At 34.4% G+C, this 14,652-nt stretch overlaps 1 long non-coding RNA gene across 3 annotated transcripts in view; it reads left to right on the plus strand.

Moving 5' to 3' along the window:
• Nucleotides 1-14,652, plus strand: part of LOC134731642 (uncharacterized) — a 166,695-nt gene that overhangs the window by 138,310 nt on the left and 13,733 nt on the right. For 2 of the 3 annotated variants that reach the window (XR_010114090.1, XR_010114089.1), the window contains 2 exons: nucleotides 2,908-3,019; nucleotides 8,132-8,201. This is a non-coding gene — a long non-coding RNA (uncharacterized lncRNA). Of the gene's footprint in view, nucleotides 1-2,907; nucleotides 3,020-6,480; nucleotides 6,779-8,131; nucleotides 8,202-14,652 lie in introns of those variants that run through there. The other variant, XR_010114091.1, reaches the window with a different exon arrangement.

Here is a 14,652-nt window from a genome sequence, read left to right on the forward strand (position 1 = left end):
GATTTTTGCTCATTTCTATTTAAATATTTTATAATTAGAATGTTTATCTTGTTCAGAACAAGTATTTTTCAAACACTTTCTCATAATGTGTGTAAACCCTAATGAATTTCAATGTATTTTTCATTTTATATGTTTCTCATCTCTTAATATTTTGCTTTAGAATGACCATATACTAGATACACTTTTCTCAGCAGAATATTATGATATATATAAAATATTTTCATAATTCTTCCAAAATACAGTTTACCACTCTTTAATATATATTCCATTTTTTGTAGCCTACTGTCAAAACATCATTAATCAGTTATTTTTCTCATTGAAAATATCTTTAATTATTTCAACATTTGGTTTAGTTTTCTACTATAGGTATCATTCAACAAAAATGATTATTTAAAGACTACTGAGACTTTTTATTGCACAGTAAAATAATCAATCAATCAAGCGGGCATGGTTGCTTACACCTGTAATCCCAGAAGTTTGGGAGGCCGAGGCGGTCAGATCACCTGAGGTCAGACGTTCAAGGCCAGCCTGGACAATGTGGTGAAACCCAATCTCTACTAAAAATACAAAAATTAGCCAGGCTTGGTGGTGCCCACCTGTAATCCCAGCTACCTGGGGGGCTGAGGCAGGAGAATTGCCTGAACACCGGAGGTGGAGGCTACAGGGAGCCAAGATCGTTCCACTGCACTCCAGCCTGGACGACAGAGCGAGACTCCATCTCAAAAAAAAAGAATTAATCAATCAATTTTTTTTGTCGGTTCCTTGATTCTAGATTCCAAAGTATTCATTATATTATGGCTATAAATGCCTGTCATAATTTAGTAATATAAAGTTGATTTAGAAATCCAATATTCTTATGAAATTGTTGGAACTTAGTGTCTCCATTTTATTACTGAAATATATGAAAGAGATCTATGAAATTGTATCCATCATTTTGACTTTTAAAACAAATTGCAAGTCTTTTATTCTCACTAAATCATCTGAAAGCCTCATGGTTTGTTCAATGGTTTTACTTTATTGATCAGTCCTGCCATATTTTCCTTCTTATGTCTAACGTTAAGTCAAAATAGGACTATATACATACAAATTCTCTATGCCTTCTTCATTTCTGGGTTTTAATAATTATATTACATAAAATTTGTGAGGTTATTGATTGTCTAAACTACTGAAATAGCCTTTTAAATGCCCTCACTATATTAACAATTTTCTACTCAAAGACATTTTTCATATTAGGTCCAAAATGATCTTTTAGAAATGATTATGTCATTTTTCTCCTATAAGTCTTTTAATGTCTTTCTGCTTAAGATAAAAACACCGGAGTACTTAACAAGGGCTCTCAATAAGATTAGCCTAGGTAGTATAATCTTCCACATCTCAGCATGTGCCTATCACTCCAGACCCATTTCAGTTCACTCCGTGCCTCTCTCTATGGAACACTCTATGTTCCATTAATAATGCAGTAAGAACAATATTTGAACTTTTTAAATGTCAGCACTTATTCCAAAATCTTAGGCTTTCCAAGTGCTCTCTCCAGTACCTGAAACTGTGTCCATCTCCCTCAATTTTTTCATGTAATTAATTTCTAATTAGCCTTCATATTTAAAAACAACATTTGTGCCATTCACAATTCATTCCACATGCTGCAATTTAAGGCAAGATGCCTATTAATGTATATGTAGTACCTTGCAAGCTTCCTCATTGCACTTATTTTTATTTAGATTTCTCTCATTATGGATTATTTCATTAGTATCTATCATTCTTTTAAACTGCAAACTTCATGAGAGGAATCTCGTTTCATGCTTTTCATTTTATCTTATACAACTAGCATAGTCTCTTCAATATTTTAAGTCTTTAGTTAGTACATTTTAAATAAATTAAATTACCATGTCATCTAAATATTTATTTTCCCTATTTTTTAATAATATAGTTACAGTAAGATGTCAAACATAAGAAAAAGTACCTATTATTAAACTAAAAAATATATCTAATGAATCGTAATATAAAATTTATCTGTAACAACTTTGTTTGGAGATACTTAATAATATAAGATACCAGAAATATGTAAAAATGACAATTCACATTTTTAACTAATCCAATATAAGGCCAGAATATATAGCATATAGAACAATGCCTCCAGTAAGCACTCAATAAATAAATTTAAAATGGCACTAAATTATACTTCCTTATACTGTTGATTTTTTGAAAGATATAGTTATGTTTCAAAACAGGGAATGTTATATTTAAAAAGTATTTTATTAGGTCATTAATACTATAAACCTGTTGATAGTTTGGGGCATGCTTTTTGTTTCCCTAAAGCACTCCTTAACAAAGTGGTCCATTTTTGGAAATGCAGGTAATGTTTTCTCAGCTCCAGTGCTGTAGCACTGAATCCTGCAGTGCTTCAGATCTATCTGTTCATTGATGAATGAGGATCACAGAGGTTACAGGGAATATACAGCTTATCAGAGGAGAGAAAAGTTGAATGTTTTTCCACAACCTCAGCTCTTCAGGCAAAACACTACATGTAAGGTGAACCCCAAGGGTGCATGCTGTGTGCAAACAGAAAGTGCAGTATCAAAAGCAAACTGTATATAAAACTAGGAGTTAGGAAATAATGAATAATCTAACAGTAGCACTATATATAAATACTAGAAAGCATGTTATTCATATTTATATTTTTATTCTATCTAAAATAAGTTCCATATATTGTCACACTTTATGAATACGACCCTTGTGTTACTGTCCTGAATATAAATGGCACAAGTTCTAGGGTAACTTCTAATCATTATGATGGAGTTGTCATGTGTATCTCTGATATCTGTTTGATGTTTGAGTAGACATTTACAATTTGTACTTATTTTCTTATTCATCCAAGAAATATAACCTGAATAATGGCTGTGTGTCAAGCTTCATTCTAGGCACTAGAGATGTAACAATAAACAGAAGAGATAAACTTCCCATTTTCATGATATAGGTGTTCCACTGGACAAGAAAGGCAATTAAGAAAAACTGCAAAAAGGTAAGTAGAATGACAAACTTCGTTATGTAGATGAGGCAGGAACATGTACTGTCAATGAAATAAAACAAAGACAAAGAAAAACTATAGTGAGGGGCTGGAAAATGACAAGGAGTTTGCTTAATGCTGTTTTCTCAGAGGAAATAATATTTGAACAAAGAACACGATTAAATAAATGAAATAGTCATGTAGCTATCCCAGTGAAAATGACTTTGGAAAAAAGAAAAACCTTTAACGTTCTCTATTCCCAAGCAATATGCTTGTGTGTTCAAGGCAAAGAAGCCAGTTTGAAAGCTGGAGGGAAATCCTAGGAGGAGAGTTTGGATATGTAGGCAGAAACCAGATTATATACAACATACTAAGCCTGTTAAGAATGAGAAGGTTGTCATAAATCAGATTTATATTTAAAATGTTCATTTTGGCTACTTTTTGGATAATAGTCTGTGAGTGATAACTGTTTCAGCAGGACATAGTTGGAATGATCAAGGTGAGAGATGATGGTGGGAGAAGATGGTGGGAGAAGTGGAGTTGCTGAGAAAGTATCAGATTTAGGATAGATTTTGGAGATAGTAATGGAAATCAGGATGTTTCACCGCAGAATATACGTCCTTGGCATATTTTGATATGGGAATTTAGAGGGGCTGCAGACCACAAGAATAGCTCTGAAAAGCTTTCATTTGTAAGGAAGATCTGCATCTGTAGAGAAAATTTATATTAGTGAGGTCAATAGCAGATACAATAGGCTTTCTCTGAGTTTCCCGTATCTGCCTTATGTGGATCTAGGAAAGATTAACTCACAGCAAAAAGAGACTGAAAATCTTACACTTTTAAAGATATGACAAAGAAATTTTTATTACCAGCTACCATCTATTTTTTTTTCTCAGGGCACCTTGAAAATTACATGGGAGATTTTATCTGCATAACAAGGCAGCATTTTCTCACCCCACCTTTCTTGGTTTCCCCTGTCCCTAACCTGTCTTCATCTTCCACACCTCTCTTCTCTTCTGTACAATATAAATACTTCGGTCATCTGACTTTCCTTTGAATCTCATATTTATGGGACTCTTATGTTCATGTACACATTAATGAATTTATATACCTTTTTTCCACTTAATTTGTCTTTTTGCAATTCATTTCAACAGACTTACACTCAACCTTCAGGGAAAAAGTTTTAACTTTCCTATGACAGGCACAACAGACTTTTCTGATTAATTAGGTATACAGAGTGAAAGAAAACGTTATTCAATGTTAATTTCAAAGATTTTAGCTCAATAAAATGGGAATTTTTTATGATAATTCTTTGTCTAAAAATACTTGAGAAATTATTTATAAAAATCCACACAAACACATATACATATATAATAAAAATGCACATTAAAAGCAACATACTGCACATTATTTTTTTACCTAAGTCATATGTTGTCTTTCTTGAAACATGATAATTGTTTCTTACAGATAAGTTCTAGATTCTTCAGTAGAAACCAATAGGTATTGTTAAATCAAGTTTAGCCTAAAGCTGCTTACTCATGTATTTTACGTTTGGCCTAAAGGTTTCTCTGTACATCATGAACTATGGCCTAAGGACTATAGTCTATTCTTGGGCCAATCACCAAGGTTTGGGCAATCAAAGGTGGCCAACTGTTCAAACCTTGTTCAAATAAGGCAAACACCAAGCTATAACCAATCCAGCTGTTTCTGTGCCTCATTGCCACTTTCTGTTTGACACTTTCCTTTTTCTGTCCATAAATCTTCCACCATGTGGCTGTACTGGAGTCTCTTAGATGACTCTAGCTCATTATTAATGAAGTTTTGAATTATTCTTTGCTCAACTAAACTCATTTAAATTTAATTTGGCTATTTTTTTTTTAAAAAAGATGGCATTAGAAGTGAGATCTGAAGTAGAGCTTCCAGTGACCCCCAGGATCAGATACCTGCTGGACCCATTGTGCCCATGGCTCTCTAGGAGCAGCTAGGGACTGTGGTAAGTTCTCTCTAAGATTCTGAAGCTCCACAGATTTGAGTTTTGAGCTCTCTGAACATTTCTGATCCAAACTGGGTTTGGAAGCCATGACTAAAACTGGACTAGGTACAGGATTGGATTGGATCTGATAATTTCCTGGCTCGGATTCAATTAGAGGCCTCTTACATCTGACTGGGTCAAAAAGAACCAGTAATAAATGGCAATATTGCAAAGGGTGTAAAATTTGGCTTTTGGAAATTTGCAAGGATTTTTGTATTCTACCCCCTTTGTTTCATTTTTCCTGCAGACTTAGGTATAGAAAACAAATCGTTGGCTACATTGATCAAGGGAACCTAAGAGCCAAAGCCAACATGTGAAGTAAAATGGGATCCTTAATTTCTGAAGAACTGAGCTCCTTCTGGCTTATACATGCATAAATATTAGGCCCTGGAAGCAGCAGAGTCTTACAGAAATTGCAAAATCTTACTGAAGATTAGAGTTACAGTAGAACATTCTAAATTAAAAACACTGAAGAAGCTTCTAAAAATATTTCAATATTTTTATTTGCAGACTTTATGAAAGGCAAGTAGAAAGCTTAAGTGACTAACTGATTAAAAGAAAATTAAATCTGCTAACCTTTTGGCTTAGTTACTATCCCATCCAAAAAGTGGAAAGCTATCTTAGATAAGATGTTTATAAAAGATAGGCTCTCGGGTAAAAGAGGCTTGCTGGTTTTCCAGATCTATCCATGCTGAGTCTTGGCATAACAATGATAACAATGCTTTCTTGCCCGTTCCTTAATGGGCTCCTCCCATTACCCTGAATTTAGCAATTTTAGCTTAGAAACAGTAGCTAAGTTAAAAAGAACACTCTATTGAACTAAAATGCACCTTTCTGAAATTAAATTGCCTATATTGACCATCTTTTGTAAAAAAAAAATCACATATAAAGGGAAACTCCATTTTTAAGGATATCCACCTATGTATGTTAAAAATACTTATTGTTCTTTTAAACTTACATAATAAGTCATACCTCTTGTTTAAGGTGCTTTTCTGGCCATCTTGTCTTAAGTGAACTTTTATTTCGCAGTTTTTCCCCCTTGGTTTGAGCAAATGATAAAGAATAAGGATATATTATTTAGACCTAATATTTTAGTTCTGTGCTCATTAAATATGTATATTTTTTGTTCTACCTAAGACTTGTTCCTTTAGGAAATGCAAATTGCCTAGTTAACAATTGCTTGGGGCAATGAAACAAGTAATTGGAAGATTGATAGACTGAAAGGGGAAAAGGAAAACTATTTAAAAGGCAGCAAATGAAAATCCTTTATGAGAGCTATCAGATCTGCTTCTATGTGTTTGTTTGTCTATATGTGTATGTATGTGATATTTGGTAAATAAAGCTAGTTTAGAAATTGTTGGTAAAATAGAAATGGTTTCAAAATTATCAGTTAAATATAATTAGACACAAGCTCGAATTGACTGAGATTATATCTTTTATTTAGAGTATCCGGATTCCAGGTTCCAGATCGGTGACCATGATGAGGTCTGGAGACATGTTCTTAGTGCCTAGACAAAAGACTACAAACCAGAATCAAGCTCAATATGACCTCATCTTCCTCTGCCTTCCCTGTTTCGCCTCCTGGCTATTTTGGGAGCAGTTAGGTCCTCCAGATGGAGTCTTCAAAGCTCTATCTTCTGCCCTGATGGAGTGAGAAAGACCCTGGACTTCATAGTCCTCCTGGGTGCTGCGTGGCTATTTGTGACCTAGGATTACTGGGAAAAGATATTAAGGAAGCTACGTGGGTCATGGTTTCAAAATTATTTTCAGCAATTCAAAATCTTAGAGTCATGTTATGTTAAATAAAGTAACAAATAATCATGAAATGTCCAAGTCATCTATAAGTTAAGATACTAAAATATTAATTATTAAACATGAGTTTAAGTCTCTGTATCTTGACATGTTATTTTCATATGGTATAGAAAAGTCAAATATATTTAGACCTGTTAACAAATAATTTAAAAGACTACTTTTCTAAAAGTTATAAAATGGTTTTGTCTACAGATACTGACATATACACCAAAATCACTTTCTAGGCTTTTCACTAGAAATTAGGATTACTAAGAGTTGAAAACTACTGACGTTGAGAGAAGCACTTCTGTATACAGGGTGTATAAAACTGCTAACCTGAGCAGAACAAAAATTAATTGAATACTGAGAAGATACTTGCCAGATTTTCATGCTAAATCAGCCAATATTGAATTTTTTTAGATTTACAATTGAAATGAACTCTATGGTCTATGTCAAACTACCTATCATAACCCATCAGCTATCAACGCTATGCCTCTAAATTGGAGAAACAATTGGTATTCAAGAGGACATTAGTCTAACATTAAGCAGGGATTCATGGAGAACCAGGAAGGCTGCCTTGTCCTTTCTGAGTCCTTAAAGCTTTTGTTATTAAAAGTTATCCAAATTAAGTATATATATTCTTGTGGTGCTTCTAAATTGCTAAAATAGTTTATGGCCGATGTTTGCTTTGTCAAACTCGTATTCTTGGGAAGACAATAAGAACTTCAGGTAAATTCTGCTAGCTGATGGGCCATTTAAACATTTATAGGGGGATTTCATTCAATTGTCATTTTCAATGAATGTTTTCTGGTTTTATAAAAGCTTCCCCATGTGAGAGGACTGATATTATTAAAGTAGCTCATTATGCCATAGTGGATTTTCACAAGGTAAAGAAAGCTTTTCATGATTTACTGCCTGAGGACAAGTAGCTGCTTCACAGTCTAGAACTGGAAGATTGGATCTTCTGAGAACATCAGAGAAAGACTGCCTTGCCATCCACACTGCAGAAAAACTTCAAGCTTGAACTTTGGGTTCATAATCTCACAAATCAGAAAGGTCCCTCTACACTCTTGGAAATGTACACCCAAAAGGAACCTAAGATAAAGCTAACCAGGGAACTTTATCCCCCAAAAGGGATGGCATCCTTGATGTGGACAGCTTTTTTATCCAAAATCACAGATCAAAACTTCTCTGTCAGGAGACTCTTATCTTTGATTTTTTACCTTCTTTATGCCTCTGTGAACAATAGAAGTGAAAAGGTCGTCTGCTATGTGCACTCATGGAATATACTTTTATTTTTAAAGGGTTTAGAAGCCAGCCTTATACATGGATAAAGATGCCTTGATAGATGGAAGATAAAGGCCCAAAACATAGGTGAGATATTTTAATGGTATATATGTTGCCTCATAATCAGTCAGAAACAGAACATTGGTTCACTCCTCTTAACATACATCATGTGTTAAAGAGAATATTGCCAGAAGATCTAAACTCTTCTAGAAGGACATCATGTGTTAGGTCCTTTTTTCATTGTTTGGAGTAAATAAAGCAATAATTAGAAATGTATCCCTCATAATAGGCTCTATTGCAGATTCTACTATAAAGACTATCATTACACAAAAGACTTAAATTTCTTGTGGAAGTTAGGTGAAATAATATAATTGCTCTACATTACTTACTGGCTAAACAGAGAAGTATCTGTGCAGCAACTGGTACTTGCTGCCAATGGAGAAATACGTCACATCAGGAATTATAGATACTCATTTTTAGGGAATTAACAAAGAAACTTCTTAAGGTGAGTAGACTCTTCATCTAGCTCATTCTTTGATCTATTTTATTTTAGTTGGTTTTGTTTGTGGGGACCCTGGTTAAGCAGCATACTCCAAACTCTTGGTATTATCTTCCTGATAGTTATAATAGTAATCTCCCTGTTTCACTGTATTCTTTTTAAAGTTTTAAATGTTGGCATGCAGCCATCTCTAGAATTGTCCAATGGTCTCTTTTCAACTGGAATGAGAAGAGCTGAAAGAAATGTGTGACCATGAGGACACCACAAACTATGAATGATGTGCTGAGACTGGAAACCCAAAATCATGGTAACTGAGAGTGGAACTAAAGCCCTAAGCTTTGGTCATGCTTTCACCTAAGTGAGAGCCTGGCCGAAACGGGGAAATTTTTAAACAAAGTTATGAGAGGTCGTTGTTTTTGGACTGAACTCACGCACTAGGCCCCAACAAACCAGAGCAAACTAAAATGGAGTCAGTTGTGCTGAATGTGACATAATCAAACTGAGACATTAAGGAAACACATAGATCCTAGACCAGACCAGATTTGTTTTTTCTCCTGTAAACAGGACGTTCCTGCATAAGGAAGTACTCTCCGCTCTAACTCTTACAAAAAGAAATAATAATTATAACCTGAAATCACTGTTCCCACATTACAAAAAAACACTATTCTGCTACTTCCCCATGGATTTCAAGACCAAATGAGTGCATTTACAATGGTGATAGTGACATCAATGACTAAAGTTTTGGTCAATCTCTCAAAATTGAGAGGATGACCAAACGGGGGGAATTGTTAAATCAAGTATAGCCTAAAGCTGCCTCCTCACATATTCTAACTTTAGCCTAAAGGTCGTTCTTTACATAGTGAGATATAATCTGAACAGAGTTCTGTACAGACCGCAGTCTACTTTTGTGCCAATCACCAAGTTTTGGCCAATCAAAGGTGTCCAAGTTTTCAAACCATGTTCAAATAAGGCAAACACCAAGCACACCAAGCTATAACCAATCTGGGTGTTTGTGTGCCTCGCTTCCATTTTCTGTATAGCATTTTCTTTTTTTGTCCATAAATCTTTGTTAAGTGTCTGTTCATGTCCTTTGCCTACTTTTCAATGGAGTTTTTTTTTCTCATACATTTGTTTAAGTTCCTTATAGATGCTGGATATTAGATCTTTGTAAGCTGTGTAGTTTGCAAAAATTTTCTCCCATTCTGTAGGTTTTCTGTTTACTCTGTTGATAGTTTATTTCACTGTGCAAAAGCTCTTTAGTTTAGATCCCATTGCATTTGATAAAATTCAATATCCCTTCTTAGTAAAAACTTCAAGAGAAAAGGGTATAGAAGGAACATACCTCAATACAACAAAAGCCATATATGATAGACTCACAGCGGAAAATAACTGAAAACCTTTCCTCTGAAATCCAAAACAAGACAAGGATGAACACTTTTACCACTACTATTTAAAATAGTACTGGAAGTTCTAGTTAGAGCAATTAGAAAAGGTAAGCAAATAAAAGGAATCCAAACTGGAAATGAATAAAATTATCCTTGTTTGCAGATGATATAATATTTGGAAAAACCTAAAAACTCCACCAAAAAACTAATAGAATTGATCAATTCAGTAAAGTTGCAGGATACAAAAGCAAAATACAAAAATTAGTAGTAATTTTATATGTCAGCAGTGAACAATCTGAAAAAGAATTCAAGGAAAAATCCCATTTTAAATAGCTACAAGTGAAATAAAATATCTGGGAATAAACTTAACCAATAAAGTGAAAGATTTCTATGAAATATGTAAACAATGAAAGCTATAAAATATGGAATCAAGAAATTGAAGAAGACACAAGAAAATAAAATATATTTTATATTCACATATTGGAAGAATCAATATTGTTAAAATGTCCATAGCCATCTATAGACTCAATGCCATTTCTATCAAAATGCCAATGATATTTTTCACAGAAATAGAAAAAACAACTTTAAAATTTGTATAGAACCACCAAAGACCCTGAATAGCCAAAGCTATCCTAAACAAAAGGAACAAAACTGGAGGAATCTTATTACATAACTTCAAATTATACTACAGAGCTATAGTAGCCAAAACAGCATGGTGCTGGCATAAAAACAGACACATAGAACAGTAGCAGCATAGAAAACTCAAAAGTAAATCCATACATCTATAATAGACTCATTTTGACTAAGGTGCCTAGAACTTACATTAGGGAAAGGACAGTTTGTAAATTGTACTGTTCAGTACATTGTAGTGGGAAAACTGAATATTCATATGCAGAATAATGAAACTAGACTTCTATCCCTCACCATAAACAAAGATCATATCAAAATTGAATAAAGAATTAAATATAAAACCTCAAACTATATAACTACTATAGGAAATGATTTGGGAAACTGTAGAACATTGATCTGGGTAAATATTTTTTGAGTAATACACTACAAGCACAGGCAACTAAAGCAAAAAATGGACAGATGGGATCCCATCAATCTAAATGCCTTCTGCACAGCAAAGGAAACAACCAACGAAGTGAAGAGACAGCACATAGAATGAGAGAAATATTTGCAAACTACCCATCTGACAATGGATTGACAACCGGGATATATAAAGCTCTCAACTCAATAGAAAAAAACATCTAATGATCCAATTAAAAATGGGCAAAAGTTCTGAATAGAAATTTCTGAAAGGAAGACATACAAATGGTAATCAGGTTTATGAAAAGATGTTCAGCATCATTTATCATCAACAAAACTCAAGTCAAAGACACAATGACATATCATCTCACTCCAATTAAAATGGCTTATATCCAAAAGACAAATTCTGGTGACAATGTGAAGAAAAGGGAACCTATGTACACTGTTGGTGGGCAGATAAATTAATGCAATCACTATGGAGAACTGTTTCCAGATCTGGCAAAGTATCTTCTCAGTATTCAATTGATTTTTGTTCTGCTCAGGACAGCAATTTCTCAAAAAACTCAAAATACAGTTACCATATGATCCAGCAATCCTATTGATACATTCAAGGCTACAGTGAGCTATGATCACGCCTCTTGCATGACAGCCTTGGCAACAGAGCAAGACCCTGTCTCTAAATAAATAAAATAATAAAAAAGATACATATATACCCAAAAGAAAGGTAATCAGTATTTCAAAGAGATATCTGCACTCCCATGTTTATTGCAGCGCAATGCACATAGCTAAGATTTGAAAGCAACCTAAGTGTCCATCACAGATTAACGGATAAAGAAAATGTGGTACATATGCACGATGCAGTACTGTTCAGCCATAAAAAGGAACGAGATCCAGTCATTTGCAACAACATGGAAAAAACTGGATATCATTACCTTAAGTAAAATAAGTCAGGCACAGAAAGATAAGCTTCACGTGTTCTCACTCATTTGTGAGAACTAAAAATTAAAGCAATTGAACTCATCAAGATAGAGAGGTATCTCATGTAAAATCTTTATCTAATGTGGTACCTGCCACAGAGTAAACATTTAATAAATATCTGTGAATTAATGGATGGGTAAATTAGTTAATTAAACAATACTATGAGATTTATATCACCATATTTACTTCAGTAATGAGGTAAGTTTTTGTTCATGTTTATATCTCTTAAGTGACAGAGAACCCACATCTAAAACTAGTATTATAAAACCCAAACTCCAATATCTTTCATTCTAAATATGATGATTCATCATCCCTCATCTCATAGATATGGCAAGATACTGTCAAAGGCGACCATATCATTTAGTTAAAGGTAATAACAGCAGCAATTTTTCAGTCTCACCATGTGTCAGTTATTCAAATTGCCTTGCATGGACAACTAATTTGGAAATGATGTCAAGTTCAATCTAACTGTTACAGTGAATTAAAGGTAGAAAGGATCATATGGAACACTTGTTCATCTAACCAGGGTAGTCAACACAGGCACTCACAAAATACGGTAAGTTTGAATAACAGATGGTAGTGTTTATGAGAAAGATACCCTCCCAAAGCAAAATAACTTTCTCTTCTGATTATCTTAAAAGAGCCCATCTAAAGAACCCATAATCAAAACATTTGGATAGTCAGTAATTGACAGAGCACAGTAGAGGAACTGGTCAAATTAGAAGTGTTGACTCTAGCGTTTGACTCTAGCTGGTTTTCTAGGAGAAAGCACTCAGAGATAAAAGCCACCCTTCAGCACAGAGGAGGAGCAGGACTCAAAACAGAAGGAGGAGACGCAACAAGCCCATTATATGAGGTAATGCAGAAATAGAAAACTTCAAACAAAACACCTTTGCACATAATAGCAGACAATAAACAACTTTAAAAATTAAGAAGCAGACAATAAATGAAAGACATTTGTTATTAAATTTACAAATACCCAATGTAAATAACCAAAAATCCATACAAATTGGCACCCAACAGAAGAAATCGCCATGTCTACAAACGTGGAAATACGACCAGGTGAATATACAAAAGAATTTTGGCCGGGCGCGGTGGCTCACGCTTGTAATCCCAGCACTTTGGGAGGCCGAGGCGGGCGGATCACGAGATCAGGAGATCGAGACCACGGTGAAACCCCGTCTCTACTAAAAATACAAAAAATTAGCCGGGCGTGGTGGCGGGCGCCTGTAGTCCCAGCTACTCGGAGAGGCTGAGGCAGGAGAATGGCGTGAACCCGGGAGGCAGCGCTTGCAGTGAGCCGAGATCGCGCCACTGCACTCCAGCCTGGGTGAAAAAGCGAGACTCCGTCTCAAAAAAAAAAAAAAAAAAAAAAAAAAGAATTTTCAGCTTTAATGATAATCAGCTGTCAGTGAGAAAGTGAAAGAAACTTATACACCATTTTAGGCATGTTGAATGAGAAAATATTTAAATAAACGGTATCACTCAATGTTACAATGTTCATGGTGATTAGTGGTCTTCATAACCTCAGTATTACTACAGTCTTTCAGAAAAGTACTGTGGCAATAAGGTATCCAGAATTGTGAGTGCGATTCTGCTCAGTAATTACACAAATGAAAATGTAGTTTACATAAGTAATTCCAGAAATGGATGATAATTTACATCCAATGATTTAATTTGAATCCAATTAAACTGCCGGACTTTTGCGTTTCAAGCTTCCAGAAATTAATATATATATATATAGAGAGAGAGAGAGAAGAAATGAGGAGCCAGAATCACAAATTCAACACCAACACTGAGAGTTAGCACCTTAATATCAAAGTTTTAAATAATCTAAATGAAAGTGATTTTCATCCTAGAAGCCCCTATTAAGCCAGCTTATCAATCAAGTACGAAGGTAAATAGAGGAATTTAAAGATATTCAAATTCTGAAAATACTTGCTCTCAGACACACATTTGCAAAATGAAAGTACAGAAGAGAGGGAGAAATAATCAAAGGAATTTTTCCCTAGAATATAGTGAAAAGAGTTCTAGAAATGTGGCTTTACAATATGATTAAAGTACATTCCAGATTGGATCAGAGATATGGATGCTCTAAAAGGGAGCTAAATATAAAACAGATCTTCTGCCCTCCTGTGTTTTACTATGTCGAGAAGTGTTTTAGAAACCACTGGAAAATTGTATACTAAATTATTGAGTACATAGAAAGTTAAAAGGAAATATATAAAGCAATATTATCTTCAGAGAAATTAAAGTTGTATAATAAAATAAATTTAATAATATCTCTATAATGGGTTGAATATTGTCCCTTAAAAATTCATGTCCACTCAGAACCTCAGAAAATGTATTTGGAAATAAGCTCTTTGCAGATGTAATTAACGATTAAGATGAGATCACACTGGACCAGACTGGGCCCTGATTCCAACGGAAATGTCTTTATAGGAGACAAAGGGACACACAGCACACAGAGAGGCACAGAGAAGCATGTGATGTGAAGATGAAGGCAGAAATTGGAGAGATACATTTACAAGCCAAGGAATGCCAAGGATTGCCAGAAATTTCTAGATGTTGGTTGAGTCATGGAGTGGTTCTTCCTCAAAGCTTCCAGAAGAAAGCAACCCTGCTGACTTTTTTTTTTTTTTTTTTT

Source organism: Symphalangus syndactylus, chromosome 10 (genome assembly GCF_028878055.3).
Source record: "Symphalangus syndactylus isolate Jambi chromosome 10, NHGRI_mSymSyn1-v2.1_pri, whole genome shotgun sequence".
NCBI classification, from domain to species: Eukaryota; Metazoa; Chordata; class Mammalia; order Primates; family Hylobatidae; genus Symphalangus; species Symphalangus syndactylus.